The 20,300-nt window shown below is 48.5% G+C and overlaps 1 protein-coding gene across 2 annotated transcripts in view; it reads left to right on the forward strand.

Moving 5' to 3' along the window:
- LOC105705936 (F-box only protein 17) overlaps positions 1-20,300 on the forward strand; it is a 70,904-nt gene that overhangs the window by 13,638 nt on the left and 36,966 nt on the right. Inside the window, exons 1-2 of one of the 2 annotated variants that reach the window (XM_064381335.1) lie at positions 6,471-6,973; positions 11,844-12,003. The gene's annotated coding sequence lies outside the window, so the exon portion shown is untranslated. Of the gene's footprint in view, positions 1-6,470; positions 6,974-11,843; positions 12,004-20,300 lie in introns of those variants that run through there. The other variant, XM_064381336.1, reaches the window with a different exon arrangement.

Consider the following 20,300-nt stretch of genomic DNA (forward strand, 5'->3'; position numbering starts at 1 on the left):
TCAGCCTCCCGAGTAGCTGGGATTACAGGCATGCACCACCATACTCGGCTAGTTTTTTTGTATTTTTAGTAGAGATGGGGTTTTGCCATGTTGGCCAAGCTGGTCTCAAGCTCCTGACCTCAGGTGATCCATCCACTTCTGCTTCCCAAAGTGCTGGGATTACAGGTGTGAGACACCACACCCGGCCAATTTCGTTTGTTTAATAGACTTTTTTTTTTGAGACAGTCTCGCTCTGTTGCCCAGGCTGGAGTACAACAGTGCAATCTAGGCTCACTGCATCTTTGACCTCCCAGGCTCAAGCAATCCTCCCACCTCAGCCTCCTAAGTAACTGAGACTACAAGCGCCCACCTCCACACCCAGTTAATTTTTTAATCTCTTTTTTTTTTAGAGACATAGTTTCACTATGTTGCCCACGCTGGTCTTGAACTCCCATGCTCAAGAAATCCTCCTGCCTCAGCCTCCCATAGTGCTGGGAACACAGGCTCGAGCCACTGCCTCCAGCCCAGGCATGTTTTCGAGTGCATCAATTTGAGCTCTAAGATTGACGAGGTAAAAGGGCTTCGGAAAGCCTTGTCACTTGCACTTGAAACAGAGCCTTCTAGCCTGCAGTGTCTTGGCTTTGCTGCTGCCAAAGAGCCACTGACTTTTGTGGCTTCCTGAATTCACAGATCCTAATGGCCTGGACCTGACTGTAAGCCAAAACCCGATACTGCTGTCTGCACTGCGCTGTTTCAGTCTCAGCATATGCTGTGCCAAACTGAAAACAGGCACACACTCCAGGAACAGGACTTTGACTATGAGACCACTGTTGCACACTTAGGGCATCCTCCATGGGACCTAAACTGAAAACGTCGTGGAGGCTGGCTGGACCATCTGGATCACACACAAATGCCCACAGGAAAGGGCTTCTTCTTTGAGGAAACCATCTACAATCGGCTGGCTTCTTGGCTCTGTTATAAGTAAAATTTCGATGCCACAAAAGAAATAGCACTCAAAGATAAATCCTCCCAGCAAGGCAGTTTACTTCTATAGAAGGGTGCGGCGCATGGATGGAGAATGATGGCTGCCACACGCTTGGACAAGGGACGAAGGGTACTTATGCCTGACGGGGTTGTCCCTACTGCTGTGTCGTTCCCCTATTGGCTAGGGTTAGACCGCACAAGCTAGACTAATCCCGACTGGCTATTTTTTTGTTTTTTTTTTTTTGAGACAGAGTTTCGCTCTTGTTACCCAGGCTGGAGTACAATGGCGCGATCTCGGCTCACAGCAACCTCCACCTCCTGGGTTCAGGCAATTCTCCTGCCTCAGCCTCCTGAGTAGCTGGGATTACAGGCATGCGCCACCATGCCCAGTTAATTTTTTTTATTTTTAGTAGAGACGGGGTTTCACCATGTTGACCAGGATGGTCTCGATCTCTTGACCTCGTGATCCACCCGCCTCGGCCTCCCAAAGTGCTGGGATTATAGGCGTGAGCCATCATGACCCAGCCTCTGTTCTTGATATATAAGCTGGTAACAAAAGAAAGAAGAAAATTTAGGATTTCATCCTGACCAATTCCTGAACATGATGTATCTTTCTAATCAAGTTGTATAAAAATGTTTTGGTTTTTTTTTCTGTGAAATGCTTCCATCCCTTTTGTATCCAACCCTTCTGGATGAGAATTTTAAAATGAGGCTGCACATGGTGGCTCACGCCTGTAATCCCAACACTTTGGGAGGCCGAGGCAGCAGATCACCTGAGGTTGGGAGTTCAAGACCAGCCTCACCAACATGGAGAAACCCCGTCTCTACTAAAAATACAAAATTAGCTGGGTGTGGTGGCACATGCCTGTAATCCTAGCTACTTGGGAGGCTGAGACAGGAGAATCACTTGAACCCGGGAGGCAGAGGTTGCAGTGAGCCGAGATCGCACCATTGCACTCCAGCCTAGACAACAAGAGTGAAACTTTGTCTCAAAAAAAAAAGATTGGGAATTCTAAATTATACACACACACACACACACACACACACACACACACACAAACTATTAGAGTTAATCAGTGCTGGGCACAGTGGCTCCCACCTGTAATCCCAGCACTTTGGGAAGCAGAGGTGGGGGACCACCTGAGGTCAGGAGTTTGAGACCAGCCTGGTCAACACAGTGAAACCCCATCTCTACTAAAAATATAAAAATTAACTCGGCATGGTGGCACGCACCTGTAATCCCAGCTATTCAGGAGGCTGAGGCAGGAGAATCACTTGAACCCGGGAGGCAGAGGTTGCAGTGAGCCAAGATCACACCAATGCACTCTATCCTGGGTGACAGAGCGAAACTCTGTCTCAAAAAAAAAAAAGAGCTAATAAGTTCAGGAAAGTTGGGGACACAAATCAATATTGAAAATCAGGGCTCAGCACAGTGGCTTATGCCTATAATTCTCTACACTTTGGGAGGTGAGGTGGGAGGATTGCTTGAGGCCAAGAGTTCAAGACCAACCAGGCCAACAAAGGGAGACCACCCCATCTCTGTGAAAAATAAGAAAAAATAATTCGTTGTATTTCTATATACTAGCAACGCCAATCTGAAAATGAAATTACGGGCGGGCTCAGTGGCTCACGCCGGTAATCCCAGCACTTTGTGTGAGCAACATGGCTGTTTATTCACCTGGGTGCAGGTGGGCTGAGGCTGAAAAGGGCGTTAGCGGAAGGGCGGCGGGATAGGAGTTGGTTTTATAGGTTTGGGGTGGGCAGTGGAAAGTTACAGGGGAAGATCAGTTACAGTGGTGGGGTAGGGCAAGGAGTATACATTACCATAAGTTCAGTTACAGTGGTGGGTGGGGTAGGGTATAAGATGGTCAGGTGGGGTGGACGGATATTCACAGAGCAAGGACAGTTAAGATGGCAGGGTGGGGTGAGGAGTATTCACGTTATCCTAAGAACAGTTAAGATGGCAGGGTGGGAAGAGAAGCTTAATGTCCGGGGGACGCTCTGCTGGGCGATCAGGGCTAATGGTGAATGCAGGCAGCGGGGTGGGGGGCGATTAGCCGAGGCAAGCAGGACTTCAGACTTTCTGGGTCCAGGCTTGAACATGGAGGCCTGACAAAAGCCACGATGAAATACCACTTCCTACCCACTAGGATGAATATGAGCAAAAAGAAATAAAGAAAACAAGTGTTGGCGACAATATGGAGAAGCTGCAACCCTCACACTTCGCTGATGGGAATGGAAAATGGTGCAGCTGCTTTAGAAAGTCGTTTGGCAGTTTTTCAAAAAGCTAAACATAGAATTTTACTACATGACACAGCAATTCCACTCCCACATATATACCCAAGAGGATTTAAAACAAGTGTTCAAATGAAGTCTTGTACACGAATGTTCATAACTGCATTATTCATAAGAGACAGAAAGTGGCGACAACCCAAATATCCTTCAGCTGATGAACGGATAAACCAAAAGTGTTCCATCCATACACTGGAAAATTATTCCGTCATAAAAAGCAATAGGCTGGGCGCGGAGGCTCAGGCCTGTAATACCAGCATTTTGGGAGGCCAAGGAGGGCGGATCACTCGAGGTCAGGAGTTCGAGACCAGCCTGGCCAATATGGTGAAACCCAGTCTCTACTGAAAATACAAAAAATTATCTGGGCGTGGTGGTGGGTGCCTGTAATCCCAGCCACTCAGGAGGCTGAGGCAAGAGAATCGCTTGAACTTGGAAGCTGGAGGTTGCAGTGAGCCAGGATCGCACCAATGCACTCCAGCCTGGGTGACGGAGAGAGACTCCGTCTCAAAAAAAAAAAACTGAAATACCGATACATGCTGCAATATGGATGAACCTTGAAAATATGCTAAATGAAAGAAGGCCGCGTATTGTATGAATCCATTTATATGAATTGCCCAGAATAGGCCAATCTGTTGAGACAGGAAATAGATTAGCGGTTGCCAGGGAGGAGGAGGGGGATGGAGGAGGAGGGGGATGCTCACAGGTACAGGGTTTGTTTGGGGTGATTTGGGAACTAGTTGGTGGTGATGGTTGCATAACATTGTGAATGTACCAAAACCACTGAATTGTATACATTTTTAAATCGCTAAAATAGTGAATTATACATGTATGAATTTTACCTCCATCAAAATGGGAAAAAATCTAATGTTATAATGATGGAATGAGACATACTGATTTCGTAACAGAAAGACAAAAACAGAGCCAGGTGCATTAGCGCAGGCTTGTAGTCCCAGCTACTCTGAAGGCGGAGGCAGAAGGATCGCTTGAGCCCAGGAATTCAAGTCCAGCCTGGGCAACATAGTGAAACCCCATTTCTTTTTAAATACATAACACTTTTTTTTTTTTTTGAGACAGAGTCCCACTCTGTTGCCCAGGCTGGAGTGCAATGGCACCATCTCAGCTCACTGCAACCTCCACCTCCCAGGTTGAAGCGATTCTTGTGCCTCAGCCTCCTGAGTGGCTGGGACTACAGGCATGCACCACCATGCCCGGCTAATTTTTTGTATTTTTAGTAGAGACAGTGTTTCGCCATGTTGGCCAGGCTGGTCTTGAACTCCTGACCTCAGGCAACCACCTGCCTAGGCCTCCCAAAGTGCTAGGATTACAGGTGTGAGCCACTGTGCCCAGCCAATAAAACATTTTTAAATAGCCAAAACACAGGCAGGGTGTGGTGTTTCATGCCTGTAATCCCAGCACTTTGGGAGGCCAAGGCAGGCGGATTTCTTGAGCCTAGGAGTTTGAGACCAGCTTGGGCAACATAGGGAAACCCCATCTCTACAAAAAATGCAAAAATCAGTCAGGTGTGGTGGCGGGCACTCGTAGTCCCAGCTACTTGGGAGGCTAAGGTGGGAGGATCGCTTGAGTCTGGGAGATGGAGGTTGCAGTGAGCTGAGATCATGCCATTGCGCTCCACCCTGGATGACAGAGAGAGACTGTCTCCAAAAATTCACTAATTAATTACTGTTTGAAAGAGAGCTGAAACACAGACTTGGCATCTGGGGAGGTGCAGAGTTGGGGGTGAGCAGTAATGAATTTTGCCGTTCAGAACTACTCCTGAACAACACCCGGTCTTGCCTTTCCAAGATGCTGGACTGCTTTGAATTCAAATTGACTGTGACCCTCCACTTGACTCCTGTCCTTCTTCCTGCCCACCTGCCACCTGGGGCGGCCCAGATCCTGGACATCCCACCAGAACACCCACCTGGAGTTGCTGTCCACACTCCTCAGGCAGAGACACTCTTGTCGTGGACATGCAAAACCCGTCTGGAATTGACTGCCTTGGGCGTTCCCTCTGACAGCAAGGACTAGGCAGACCTGTTTGCACTGGTCTGGCACCTTTAGGACTGGCTGGAAGACCACACTGGGGCTCCTGACCCTCTAATGAAGGCACGTCCTGCCTGGGGTTCCCTAAAAACTGTAAACTCTCCATCTTCAGGGGGCACCACGTGTGCCCTCTGGGATTGTACTTTTCTCTCTTTTTTTTTTTTTTTTGAGACAGGGTCTCACTCTGTCACACAGGCTAGACTGCAGTGGTACAATCACAGCTCACTGCAGTTTCAAATTCCTGGCCTCAAGTGATCCTCCTGCCTCAGCCTCCCATGGAGCTGGGACTATAGGCATGCACCACCATGCCTGGCTAATTTTTCATTTTTTTGTAGAGATGGGGTTTCTCTATGTTGCCCAGGCTGGTCTTGAACTCCTGGGCTCAAATGATCTTCCTGCCTTTACCCTCCCACAGTGCTGGGACCGCAGGCGTGAGCCACCGCCCCCGGCCTGGGATGGTACTTCCTGTGTGTGTTGTTCCCTGATTATTAGGACACTGTCTCGGCCCCGAACACCGTTCAGATCAGCTTCCACTTACTGGCCAGCTGTACTTGCTGTGCCTGAATCAATGTCTTTGACCAGGTAAAACAATTCATACAGAAACAAAGAGGAAGCCATCTTGCTTTTGAAGCTAGACCTCTATGGTCAGTGGGATGTGCTTTAACTGGCTAAATCCAGGGCTCCTGGAGGGCGTAGCTGAGGCCAGCCTTGTAGTTCCCTCCCACCCTGTCATGTGGGGTCCTACGGATGATAGTTTTGCCATAAAGACACCTTGGCTGCGGGCCGGTGGAGTGGGCTACAGAGAACATTTAACAGCAGACCTGAGACAGCTATCTTTAGAAGGGCCTGTCTGGGCTGGGAGCAGTGGCTCATGCCTGTAATCCCAGCACTTTGGGAGGCTGAGGCAAGAGGACTGCTTGAGCCCAGGAGGTCATGACCAGCCTGGGCAACACAGCGAGACCACGTCTGTACAAAAAAATATATAAAATTAGCCAAGTGTGGTGATGCAGGCCTGTGGTCCCAGCTACTCAGGAGGATGAAGTGGGAGGATCACCTGAGCCCAGGAGGTTGCAAGGCTGCAGTGAGCTGGGATTGCGCCACTCCACTCCGGCCTGGGTAACAGAGTAAGACCTTGTCTCAAAAACAAGAAAAAAGAAAAGGAGAAAGAAAACAAAGCGCTTGCTCCTCAGCTACTGGGAGTGTGCTCAACAATGAAGCAACGGCCTCCTTTCTGCAGTTCCTTCAGGGTCTGCTTCAGCTTAGAGCTGAGTCATGCTCTCCTTGCACTGACTTCCAGCCAATGAATGCACGAAGTGGTAACAGCTGAGTCATGGCAGCTTATCCATTTCCACACAATGCCAGCACCTCTAACAGGCAGTCTTTGCTCTGGAGCTCCCTGCTGGGCTGCCCTGGGTGTCTCAGGTTTGCATCATCATCATCATCATCATCATCATCGCCTGATAGCTCCTCTTCACAAATACTTTTCCTTTCACGTGTGTTACTTCTTGAAAATGCTTTTGCACTTTTTTTTTTTTTGGAGACAGGGTCTCACTCTGTCGCCCATGCCCAGGTGGCACAGTCATAGTTCGCTACAGCCTCAACCTCCCGGGCTCAAGTGATCCTCCTGCCTCAGTCTCCTGAGTAACTGGGACTACATGTGCACCGCTATGCCCAGGTAATTTTTTTTTTTTTAAGACGAGGTCTCACTGTGTTGCCCAGGCTGGTCTCAAACGCCTAGCCTCAAGTAATCTTTCCAAAGTCTTGGGATTATAAGCGTGAGGCACCATCTCTGCACTTCAAAATTCATCTCAGGATTGCTTCCTAATGAGGCAGGACCTCACAGTTTCCACCAGGAGTGGTCTGAGAAGGCAGATGGTAAAATGAGGCTTGGGAACGAAATCTCTTGGCAACTGGCAGACAATGAGGGCACCATCCCGGGGGGTAGAGGAAGCACAGTCCCTGGCACAGGTGACAGTCTGGTTATTGAAACTGTCACAAGTGGAGGCTTGGGAAGGAGATGTGTGGGCAAATGAGTTGATTCAGACTTTTGAGATGTACGGCAGGAAAACGCAATACAAGGAAAATGGAACTGGATGATTATTACCATGTTCCCTGGACATCGTCAGGCATCTAATGAAAGACTGGGGGTGAGGCTGGGCATGGTGGTTCATGCCTGTAATCCCAGCACTTTGGGAGGCTGAGGCGGGTGGATCACCTGAGGTCATGAGTTTGAGACCAGCCTATCCAACACAGCAGAACCCCATCCCTACTAAAAATACAAAACAGTGGCTGGGTGTAGTGGCAGGTGCCTGTAATCCCAGCTACTCAGGAAGCTGAGACAGGAGAATCACTTGAACCTGAGAGGTAGAGGTTGCAGTGAGCCAAGATCGCACCATTGCACTGCAGCCGAGGTGACAAGAGCAAGACTCCATCAAAAAAAAAGAAGAAAGAGAGGGAGAGAGGGAGAGAGAGGGAGAGAAAGAAAAGAAAGAAAAAAGAAAGGAAAGAAAGCCAGACTGAGGGTGATTAGCAAAGAATTGAAAACAAAATGTGAGGTGGGGTGCAGTGGCTCATGCACTTTGAAAGACTGAAGCAGGCAGATCACCTGAGGTCAGGAGTTTGAAACCAGCCTGGCCAACATGGCAAAACCCCGTTTCTACTAAAAATACAAAAATTAGCCGGGCATGGTGGTGGGCACCTGTAATCCCAGCTGCGCAGGGAGGCTGATACAGGAGAGTTGCCGGGAGGCAGAGGTTGTAGTGAGCCAGGATCACACTGCTGCATTCTAGCCTGGGTGAGAGAGCAAGACTCCATCTCAAAAAAAATCAATGGTTTAATGAGTTACCATGGGAGCGGGTGAGTTACCACCACGGTGGGTTTGGTATGAAAAGCCACTTTGGCCCTCAGTGCCCCCCTCGGCCATGATGCCTTCTCCCATGTTATGACGGAGTACAAGGCCCTCACCAGAGGCTGACCAGAAACAACGCCTCGACCTTGAACTCCCCAGGCTCCAGAACTGTAAGAAAGAAACCTCTTTTCTTTATAGATTACCCAGTCTCAGGTATTCAGTCACAGCAACATCAAACAGACTAAGACGGTTCTCTAAAGGTAATTTTTCTAGTTAAGTTGGATACCTGGATTTTGGTAGGTCTTCTTTTTATCAGATTGGAGACTGTTAGCATGGCTCACTGTAGCCACAAACTCCTGGACTCAAGCAATCCTCCTGCCTCAGCCTCCTGATAAACTGGGACTAGAGGAGTCCCACATCTGGCTAATTTTTTAATTTTTGTAGAAACAGGGTCTTGCTTTGTTGCCCAGGCTGGTTTCAAACTCCTAGCTTCAAGCGATCGTCCCACCTTGACCTCGAAAAGGGCTGGGATTACAGGTGTAAGCCACTGCACAAAGCCTAGAGTGTCAAATTCTATCAAATGATTTTTATCCTTTTATCTGTTAATATGATGTATTACATGAATGTATTTTCTTTCTAAAATTTTTTTTTTTTTTTTTGTAATGGAGTCTCTCTCTGTCACCCAGGCTGGAGTACAGTGGTGCGATCTTGGCTCACTGCAACCTCTGCCTTCTGGGTTCAAGTGATAATCCTGTATCAGCCTCCCAAGTAGCTGGGACTGCAGGCACCACCACCACGCCCAACTAATTTTTGTATTTTTAGTAGAGACGGCGAAGCTGTCTCTACTAAATGTTGGCGACCAGCCTATCCAACACAGCAGAAACCCATGTTGGCGAGGCTGATCTTGAACTCTGACCACAAGTGGTCTGCCCACCTCAGCCTCCCAAAGTGCTGGGATTACAGACGTGAGCCACTGCACCCAGGCTCTTTCTAAATTTTTGTTGTCAAATGCATCATAGGTACAAAGGCGTGCTGGATGCTATAATATGCCACCCACACCCCCTCTTCAGATCTGAGACATCCATCCTGCCAGCTGCCTGGGTGTTGGTAGCTGATGACTTACAGCTGCACCTCTCTCTGGGACTTTAGCTGAAGAAAGCCATCTGGCTCAAGGTTATCCCCAATCCCCAGGGGAAGCCCACTTTCTATATCTGGTGCATAATGAAGTACAAAGGCCTGGCCCTGTGCCTCAGCCAGGGATCCCTCGGACGGGCTGCCCCAGCTCCGCATTCTCTGTCATCCTGGCCGAGGCTCTCGCAGCAAACACAACACACTTCCACGTCTCCCTCTGCCCACCTTGCCCTCCTCTCTCCCTTAGCAGTTTCACCCCATAGAGCGCTCCCCCAAAACCATCTGCCTGCAAATTTCCACCTCAGAGTCTGTTTCCCAGGAAACCCTACATAAGTAAAAAAGTGTGTGTGCTTGGGTATTTATTTTTAAACAATAATAAAATACTTATCTGTCCACCAACTAAGTGCTGAAATGGAATAACACCAATGCTTTAGAATTTAGAAGACTGCTTTCCTTTCTCCTCCATCATACGCAGAGATCATCAATATTCTGATTTTATTTATTTATTTATTTATTTAGAAACAGAGTCTTGCTTTGTCACCCAGGCTGGAGTGCATGGTGCAATCTCTGCTTGATCTTGGCTCACAGCAATCTCCGCCTTCTGGGTTCAAATGATTCTCTGGCCTTAGCCTCTCAAGTAGCTGGGATTACAGGCATGTGCCACCACACCTAGCTAACTTTTTGTATTTTTAGTAGAGTTGGGGGTCTCACCATGTTGGCCAGGCTGGTCTCAAACTCCTGACTTCAAGTGATCCACCCGCCTCGGCCTCCCAAGGTGCTGGAATTACAGGCATGAGCCACCTCACCCGATCTGATTTGTTTTTTTAGAGTGGGAGGTCTCACTCTGTTTTCCAGGCTGGAGTACAGTGATGCAATCACAGATCACTGCAGCCTCAAACTCCTGGGCTCACGGGATCCTCTCACTTCAACATCCCAAGTAGCTGGGACTATAGGCATGTACCACCATGCCTACGTTTTTTACTTTTTGTTGGCAGAGATGGGGTCTCACTATGTTGCCCAGGCGGGTCTTATACTCCCGGCCTCAAGTGATCCTCCCACCTCCCAAGTCACTAGGATTACAGGTGAAAGCCACTATGCTCGGCAATATCCTAATTTGGAATAATCTTGTGTTGGTTTTTTTTAGTGTTTGACCATCAATCGTGTGTGTGTGTGTGTGTGTGTGTGTGTGGTTTTTTTGAGATGGAGTCTCGCTCTGTTTCCCAGGCTGGAATGTAGTGGCACTGTGTCGGCTCACTGCAACCTCTGCTTCCCGGGTTTGACCAATTATCTTGCTTCGGCCTCCTGAGTAGCTGTTACTACAGGTGTCTACCACCATGCCCCCACTAATTTTTGTATTTTTAGTAGAGACAGGGCTTCACCATGTTGGCCAGGCTGGTCTCGAACCCCTGACCTCAAGTGATCCACCTGCCTTGGCCTCCCAAAGTGCTGGGATTACAGTAACTGTTAAAATCTTCTCCACTCCTTGTTGAGTGTTCACTGCCAAGTGCCCTCCTTTCTTTTGCTCTTCTTTGGAGTCTCCTTATCTCTCCATTATCCAAGGGCACACCAGGGAGTGTCTGAAACCCTAATCGGGTGCCCCAGCCTATGTCAGCAATGATGGCCACTGCCGTACCATGCCATTAGTCAACACTGTAGATGTCACCTTGCTTCTACTGTGGCAGACCCTGTTACTTGCAGGCCAGCCCCCACCTCCTGGCTAACAGAATCCAGCTGTGTGTTTTTTTTTTTTTTTTGATGGAGCCATGTGCCCAGCCACAGATAATGAATTAGAATATTCCAGATGTAGCTGGCCTGTACCCCTGTGCTGGATGTTTTCTTTCACAGCCTCCTTTGCAGCTAAAGGTAGCCCTGTAACCCAGTTCTGGTCAAGAAGGCATCAGGGGGCTGGCTGTGATGGCTCAAGCCTGTAATCCCAGCACTTTGGGAGGCCAAGCCAGGCAGATCACCCGAGGTCAGGAGTTCGAGACCAGCCTGACCAACATGGAGAAACTCTGTCTTTACTAAAAATACAAAATTAGGCCGGGCTCGGTGGCTCACATCTGTAATCCCAGCACTTTGGGAGGCCGAGGCGGGCGGATCATAAGGTCAAGAGATCGAGACCATCCTGGCCAACATGGTGAAACCCCGTCTCTACTAAAAATACAAAAATTAGCTGGGTGTGGTGGCGTGCACCTGTAGTCTCAGCTACTCGGGAGGCCGAGGGAGGAGAATTGCTTAAACCCGGAAGACGGAGGTTGCAGTGAGCCAAGTTCATGTCACTGCACTCCAGTCTGGCACCTGGCGACAGAACAAGACTCTGTCTCAAAAAAAAAAAAAAAGACAAAATTAGCTGGGCATGATGACAGGCACCTGTAGTCCCAGCTACTGGGAGGCTGAGGCAGGAGAATTGCTTGAACCTGGGAGGCAGAGGTTGCGGTGAGCCGATATCGTGTCATTGCACTCCAGCCTGGGCAACAAGAGCAAACTGTCTCAAAAAAAAAAAAAGGCATCAGGAAAGTGTGCTGGGTGCCCTTCTCTTTCCACATCTTCCTGCCTTTCTGTGCAGTTATGGTCCCTGCCGCCGAGGCTGCCACCCTCCAAGACAAACACCAAGATGCTGCGGGTGTTGGAAAGGAAGAGAGAAGCAGCCTGCTCCTTGAAGACATGACTGAGCTGCTAGACCAACCCCAAGATAGCTTATCTCAGGAGTGCTTGCTAAATAAACAGTAAGTACCCTTTTGTTAGCAGGTCCCACTGTTAACAGGACTTCCTGTTGCTTGCAACCAAAGTACTCTTCCCTGATCCAGCCTCCTCATAGGATTGTGGGAGGTTCAATTAAATGATACATGAGCAGCCAGGTATGGCGGTTCACGCCTGTAATCCCAGCACTTTGGGAGGTCGAGACGGGCAGATCACAAGGTCAAGAGATCAAGACCATCCTGACCAACATGGTGAAACCCCATCTATACTATACTCCGTCTCAAAGAAAAGGCTGATTTCTGTTTAACTCTCAGGGAAGAAAGACTGATGGAGGTTCGTGAGGGAGGTTAGTGAGGTGTCCCCGCCCAAATCTCATCTTGAATTGTAGCTTCCATAATTCCCATGGGAGGGACATGAGCCACCATGCCCAGCCAGAATGTATTTCTTACTCAGGTTATGGTTACAAGATTTAGAGAAGCATTGGCCTTGGCCAGGTGCAGTGGGTCATGCCCCTAATCCCGGCACTTTGGAAGGCAGAGGCAGGCGGATCACCTGAGGTCGGTAGTTTAAGACCAGCCTGACCAACATGGAGAAACCCTATCTCTACTAAAAATACAAAAAAAAAAAAAAAAAAAAAAATTAGCCAGATGTGGTGGCACATGCCTGTAATCTCAGCTGCTCAGGAGGCTGAGGCAGGAGAATCACTTGTACCCAGGAGGCGGAGGTTGTGGTGAGCCAAGACCCCACCATGGCACTCCAACCTGAGCAACAAAAGGGAAACTCCATCTAGGAAAAAAGAGAAACATGGGCCTTGAAGTTCATAGCACATGCCCAGAAAGAACGAATTTTGCGGCCCCCTGAATCTATTCAGAGTCCACACACCATCTCCAGGGAGCCGCACTCTCATTTTACCAGCTGCCAGACCCACGAGCCTGGCCTTGTCCTGGACTCCTCTCTCTCCCCTTCTTTCACACCAAACCCAGTCCAGCAGCAAATCCTTTATCTTTCCTTCAAAAGACATTCAGAATACACCTGACATCTATGATCACCCCTCGGGCAGGATCACCCCGCAGCTGGGCTATCACTCCTCCACCTTCTAGAAAGCAGAACCCTGCGAGAGCAACGGTGCACATAACAGGTGTTAGGCTGGGCGTGGTGGCTCACACCTGTAATCCCAGCACTTTGGGAGGCTGAGGCAGGAGGATCACTGGAGTCCAGCAGTTCAAGACCAGCCTGGGCAACATAGTGAGACTCTGTCTCTATAAAAAATAAAAATAAAAACAAAATCAAAAAATTAGCTGAGTGTGGTGGCGTGCACCCGTAGTCCCAGCTACTTAAGAGGCTAAGGCAGGAGGAACGCTTGAGCCCAGGAGTTGGAGGCTGCAGTGAGCTATGATGGCACCACTGCACTCCAGCTTGGGCAACACAGTGAGCCCCTGTCTCAAAGAAAAAAAGCAAAATAGGCTGGGTGCAGTGGCTCACGCTTGTAATCCCAGCACTTTGGGAGGCTGAAGCAGGCGGATCACGAGGTCAGGAGATGGACACCATCCTGGCTAACATGGTGAAACTCTATCTCTACTAAAAATCCAAAAATTTAGTTGGGTGTATTGGCATGAGCCTGTAGTCCCAGCTACTCAGGAGGCCAAGGCAGAAGAATCTCTTGAATCCGGGAGGCTGAGGTTGCAGTGAGCCGAGATCACACCACTGCACTCCAGGCTGGGCGACAGAGGAAGACTCCGTCTCAAAAAAAAAAAGCAAAATAGATGCTGCATGCAGTAGGCTCTCGTTTCTGGATTGACAGGTTGGCAGGGCTGGGCTTGGAGGTTGCTTGGCCAGCCTCCTCCCTCTGTCCCCCTCCAGCCTGTCCAGAGCCTGTTATCTGACCTCCTTCCCCAACATGGATGGGCTCCTCGCCTCTCCTCCTGCAAGCCTGCAGCCTCTGAGGTTTGTAAGTTGAGCCTGGCAGCCGCACACGCTGCCGCCCCTAGGCTAGTAAATGACAGATGAGCTGCATCCTCTTTGCACTCTGTTGACATTGCGAGAGCTGATCCCTCCCAGGAACAATCCACAGCATCCCCAACGGGCCCTCTGAGACCTGCCTGTTCACCTCTGGGTCACAACCCCAACATCAGCCTCGCTAGGAGCAAAGCTGGCCAAAGGGGTGACAGGCAATACCATCAGCACGCCAGGCGTCATGTAACTACTCTCAGGGGCCGTGGCCTGGCCAGACAGCGAGATGGAATGCAGAGAATGCAGAATAGAGCTGGGCAACAGAGGGACCAGCCACAAGTCACCTGGGTAGCTACAGACTTCCCTCTGATGTCACTGGTTGGGAAAGTGAGCTGATGGTACACCATGAACCTGGATTGAAGGCCAGAGGACAAAACCTCTGTAGCCCATGAAGCCCACTTGTTATGGTAACAATTTAAAAAGGGCTCAGACCAGCCGAGGTTGCTCACGCCTGTAATCCCAGCACCTTGGGAGGCAGAGGCAGGTGGATCATGAGGTCAAGAGTTCAAGACCAGCCTGGCCAAAATAGTGAAACCTGTCTCTACTAAAAAAAATTAGCCAGACATGGTGGTGCACACCTGTAACCCCAAGCACTTGGGAGGCTGAGGCAGGAGAATCGTTTGAACCTGGGAGGTGGAGGTTATGGCGAGCCAAGATCGTGCCACTGCACTCTAGCCTGGGCAACAGAGCGAGACTCAGAAGGGTTTTTGAAAAGGTTTTTTTGTTTTGTTTTGTTTTGTTTTGTTTTGAGACAGGGTCTTGCTCTGTTGCCCAGGCTGGAGTGCAGTGGTGCAAAGACAGCTCACTACAGCCTTGACCTCTTGGGCTCAAGCGATCCTCCCACCTCAGCCTCCCATGTAGCTGGGACCATGGGTGCCTGCCACCATGCCTGTCTAATTTTTTAAGTTTTTTGTAGAGACGGAGGTCTCCCTAGGTTGCCCAGGCTGGTCTCGAACTCCTGGGCTCCAGTGATCCTCCTGCCTCAGCCTCCCAAAGTGCTGGGCTTACAGGTGTGAGCCACCTGTAAGGTTTTTTTTTTAATGACTAGAAAGTCAGAACTCCCTTTCCAATAATAAATTATCTGGCCAAGAATTAGTCTCACCTAGCTAGCAAAATTGTTTTCTTTTCTCTTCTTTTCTTTTCTTTTTTTTTTTTTTTTTAAGAATAGAGATAGGAGGCTGGGCATGGTGGCTTGTACCTATAATCCCAGCACTTTGGGAGGCCGAGGTGGGTCGACCACTTGAGGTCACGAGTTCTAGACCAGCCTGGGCAACGTGGCAAAACCCTGTCTCTATAAAAAATACACAAAGTTGCTGGGTATGGTGGCATGCGCGTATAGTCCCAGCTATTTGGAAGGCTAAAGCGGGAGGATCACTTGAGCCCAGGAGGCTGAGGCTGCACTGAGACGTGATTGCACCACTGCACTTCAGCCTGGGCTGCAGTGAGACCCTGTCCCCACTAAAATAATAATAATAATAAGAGGCCAGATATCGTGGCTCAATCCTGTAATCCCAGCACTTTGGGAGGCCAAAGTGGATGGATCATTTGAGGCCAGGAGTTCAAGACCAGCCTGGCCAACATGATGAATGAAACTCCATCTCTACTAAAAATACACAAAAAAATTAGCCAGGCATCATGGCAGGTGCCTGTTATCCCAGCTACTCCAGAGGCAGAGGCAGGAGAATCGCTTCAACCCGGGAGGCGGAGGTTGCAGTGAGTCGAGATCACGCCACTGCACTCCACACTCCAGCCTGGGCAACGGAGCAAGACTCCGTTTCAATAAATAAATAAATAAGAAATAAGAACAGAGACAGGGTCTCACTTTGTTGCCCAAGCTGATTTCAAACTCCTGGCTTGAAGTGATCCTCCCACCTTGGCCTCCCAAAGTACAGGGATTACAGACATGAGCCACTGTGCCTGGCCAGTAAAACTGTTCTCTTACGTACATCTTTTCATGTTCAGCCAGGAAGGCTTAAAGTTGAATAGAGAGATGAAGGAAATCAAAGCCCCAGAATTAAGACTTTTGTGTTATATTTAAGAATCGTCAGGCTGGGCGCAGTGGCTCACACCCGTAATCCCAGCACTTTGGAAGGCTGAGGCAGGTGGATTGCCTGAGGTCAGGAGTTTGAGACCGACCTCGCCAACATGGAGAAATTCCGTTTCTACTAAAAATTCAAAAACTAGCCAGGAGTGGTTGTGTACGCCTGTAATCCCAGCTACTCAGGGGCTGAGGCAGAAGAATGGTTTGAACCCGGGAGGCAGAGGTTGCAGTGAGCCAAGATTGTGCCACTGCACACTCCAGCCTGGGCAACAGAGCAAGATTCCATCTAAAAAAAAAAAAAGAATCACCTGGGCTATTTGGTATTTTAAGTACGTTAAATACTTGTAAATTTTTTTAGCTTGTTTGGTTGGTTTTTAAGTATTTCTAATGTTTAAAAGAGTTTGGCATATTAGGAAATATGAAACACTTGCCCTGTAAATGTTAGTCTTCCAAGGTAAAACGTGTAATTGTGTAAATTCATTGCTGTGGACTTGTAATTTTTCACTGAAACATGAGTAAAAGAATTTTACTCTCGGTAAGTAAATGCTATTGGGATGTTTTAAAGGTCTTGATATGTTTAATTTCTTTTAAGAGTTGGTACTTGGGAAGGTTTTGCTTCTTAGAAGCGTCTGTTGAGGTTCCCAAGAAAATCAAGCAGTCTAAATTTGTGAAAGCAGAACACTGAACACAATTTAATTAAAATTCTAAATGGAATGTGAAGCTATTGCAAATGGAATTGGTTGGACATTAATCAAAGGCCTCCCTAAAAGTGACTGCTGGAATTTATTAGATTTATAAATAAAATAATATCTGTAAGTAGAACTTTGAAGCTTAAAGAAAACAATGTTTACACTGGTAGCTTTAATACACTGAAAATTAATTTAAGGATGGGGCACGGTGGTTCATGCCTGTAATCCCAGCACTTTGGGAGGCCAAGGCGGGCGGCTTGTCTGAGGCCGGGAGTTTGAGATCAGCCTGGGCAACATGGAGAGAGCCTGTCTCTAAAAAAATAAAAATTAAAATGAAAGAAAATTAACTTAAAACCAGGCTGTTCTCGAACTCCTGACCTCAGGTGATCTACCCACCTAGGCCTCCCAAAGTGCTGGGGTTACAAGTGTGAGCCACCGTGGCCGGCCGAGGCTTCTCCATGTCTTAGCACTATTGTCTCTACTTCTCTCTTCAGGGTGGTAAGGGTGCCTATCCCAGAGAGTTGCCCGAGGAATTAATGCAATACCGTACCTAGATCTCTTAGCCCAGAATCTGGCACTTAAGATTTTATTTGATTTTTCTTTTTTATTTATTTATTATGGCACTTAAGATTTTGGAACTAACAATCATAGAACATGATTAGATAACAACTATGAGGACGAGGACCACCATTATTATAAAAGAATGATGTCTCTTTTGAGACTCTGCCTCAAAACAAACGAACATTTAGGGAAGGGTACGTTTGTGTAAAATAGGTGAAGGATGGGGAGGAATCAGAGAAAATTGCACCAAACGGGAAGACAAGTTCTCAGTCTGGTCCGTGGATTTATCTAAGACTTGTAGCTTGGCCTTCAGGCTCAAAACTGTCTTTGGCTTGAAGGTGGGGTTTCACTGGGGACCCACCCTATCTGCCTAGGGATTTGATTGCCTCACCACCACTGACAACCACAGGCCAGGATATTAACGTGATGGATGATAGGCCCGGGCAATGCACTGCACAGGTGAGGGACTGTGAGACACGTGCCCTGTAGCCTAGGCCATCTCTCCAGAGGCTGGAAAGTTAGGTTTGTATGTGACAGCCGCCTATTTTTCACTGTTTGCAATCATCGTGCCTTTTTTTTTTCTTTGAGACAGTCTCGCTTTGTCACCCAGGCTGGAGTGCAGTGGTGGGATCTCAGCTGGCTGCAGCCCCCACCTTCCAGGTTCAAGCGATCCTTGTACCTCAGCATCCCAGGTAGCTGAGACTACAGGCATGTGCCACCACGCCAAGCTAATTTTTGTATTTATATTTGTATTTTTTCATATTTATTTACAAGACACAATCTTGCTCTGTCGCTCAGGCTGGAGTGCAGTGGCATGATCTTGGCTCACTGCAACCTCCGCCTCCCGGGTTCAAGCAATTCTCCTGCCTTAGCCTCCCAAGTAGCTGGGATTATAGGTATGCTCTGCCATGCCCAGCTAATATCTGTATTTTTAGTAGAGACAGGGTTTCACTATGTTGGCCAGGCTGGTCTCAAACTCCTGACCTCGTAATCCACCCACCTTGGCTTCCCGAAGTGCTGGGATTACAGGTGTGAGCCACCGCACCTGGCCTAATTTTTATATTTTTAGTAGAAACGGGTTTTCACTATGTTGGCCAGCCTGGTCTCGAACTCCTGAGCTCAAGTGATCTGCCTGCCTCAGTCTCCCAAAGTGCTGAGATTACAGGCATGAGCCACTGCACCCAGCCCATTGCACCATTTTAAAAACACAACACCTAACCAGTAAGTGCAGAAAAATAGGCAAAGGTGATTAACAAACAAATTATGGAGAAAGAAATGCAAATGGTTCTGAAACACGTGAAAAGATGACCAATGTCCTCATCTTAGGAGAAATGCCAAGGAAGATACCAGAAAAATACTTTTTTTTTGTTCTATTTTCACTTCTTAGATAGGCAAAGATGTAAACGTTTTTTGTTTGTTTTGAGACAGGGTCTCGCTCTGTCACTCAGGCTGGCGTGTGGTGGTGCAATCACAGCTCACCGCAGCCTTGATCTCCCGGGCACAGGCGATCCTCCTGCCCCAGCCTCCCAAGTAGCTAGAACCACAGCCACACACCACCATAACCACCTAATTTTTTAATTTTCTGTAGAGATGGGGGTTGCACGGGCTGGTCTTGAACTCCTGGTTTCAAGTGATCCTGCGGCCTCCCAAAGCACTAGGATTCCAGGCATGAGCCACCGTGCCCAGCGATGTAAACATTTGATAATACATCAGATTGGCATCATGGTGGATGGGAATGACAGTTGGGGTTTTATTGTGATGGAAGGCTTTAGATTTAACTGGGTAGAAACAGGCCTTGCTCAGCAGAAAGAGCTGCAGAGTAGGCACATTAGCCTGCACCATGTGAGGAGACACCAGGAACAAATGTGACTCCGAGGGAAAGCACGACCAGGACCATAAATAAAACCTCCCTTCCTGCTCAGATCCAAGCACGTGGACCGGCTCTGAGTAACACCCACATTCAGTGGGCTGCCCTGCTAGAAGCTCCCCGGGCCTCGCTGCCGGTCCTGAATCATCAGCCTTCCTGAAACTGACTTGGATCTACAGCTGAAATCTCAGCACTTCTCAGACGGTAACCAAGGCTCCTTACACTGGGCGAGTCAAAACACACTCCCTGCAGGAAAGGAGCCTAAACACTAGAATAGCAATAATAAAGAAACAAGGTCAGGCACGGTGGCTTGTGCCTGTAATCCCAGCATTTTGGGAGGCTGAAGCGGGTGGATCGCTTGAGCTCATGAGTTCGAGACCAGCCTGGGCAGCATGGCAAAGTCCCATCTCTACAAAAAATACAGAAATTAGCTGGGTGTGGTAGCATGCCCCCTGTAGTCCCAGCTACTTGGGACTGAGGTGGAAGGATCACTTGAGCCCAGGAGATCAAGGCTGCAGTGAGCTGTGATCCTGACACTAAGCTCCAGCCTGGATAACAGAGCCAGACTGTCTCAAAAATAAATAAACGAATGAAAAATAAACAATTCCACTTTTTTTTTGGTGAAGGGGGGTGTGTGGATGGAGTTTCACTCTCATCGCCCGGGCTGGAGTGCAATGGTGCAATCTTGGCTCACCACAACCTCTCAGGTTCAAGCAATTCTCCTGCCTCACTCTCCCCGAGTAGCTGTGACTAGAGGCATGTGCCACCATGTCTGGTTAAGTTTTGTATTTTTAGTAGAGATGGGTTTTCACCATGTTGGCCAGGCTGGTATAACTCCTGATCTCATATGATCCACCCACCTCATCCTCCCAAAGTTCTGGGATTATAGACGTGAGCCAAGGTAGGCAAGTTCAGGCCAGGTACAGTGGCTCACACCTGTAATCCCAGCACTTTGGGAGGCCGAAGTGGGCGGATCATGAGGTCAAGAGATAGAGACCATCCTGGCCAACGTGGTGAAACCCCGTCTCTACTAAAAATATAAAAATTAGCTGGGCATGGTGGTGCATGCCTGTAGTCCCAGCTACTCAGGAGGCTGAGGCAGGAGAATCACTTGAACCCAGGAGGAGGAGGTTGCAGTGAGCGGAGATCATGCCA

The sequence above is a fragment of the Aotus nancymaae genome, unplaced genomic scaffold (genome assembly GCF_030222135.1).
Source record: "Aotus nancymaae isolate 86718 unplaced genomic scaffold, 86718_ANA_hifiasm-v0.15.2.pri h1tg000028l, whole genome shotgun sequence".
NCBI classification, from domain to species: Eukaryota; Metazoa; Chordata; class Mammalia; order Primates; family Aotidae; genus Aotus; species Aotus nancymaae.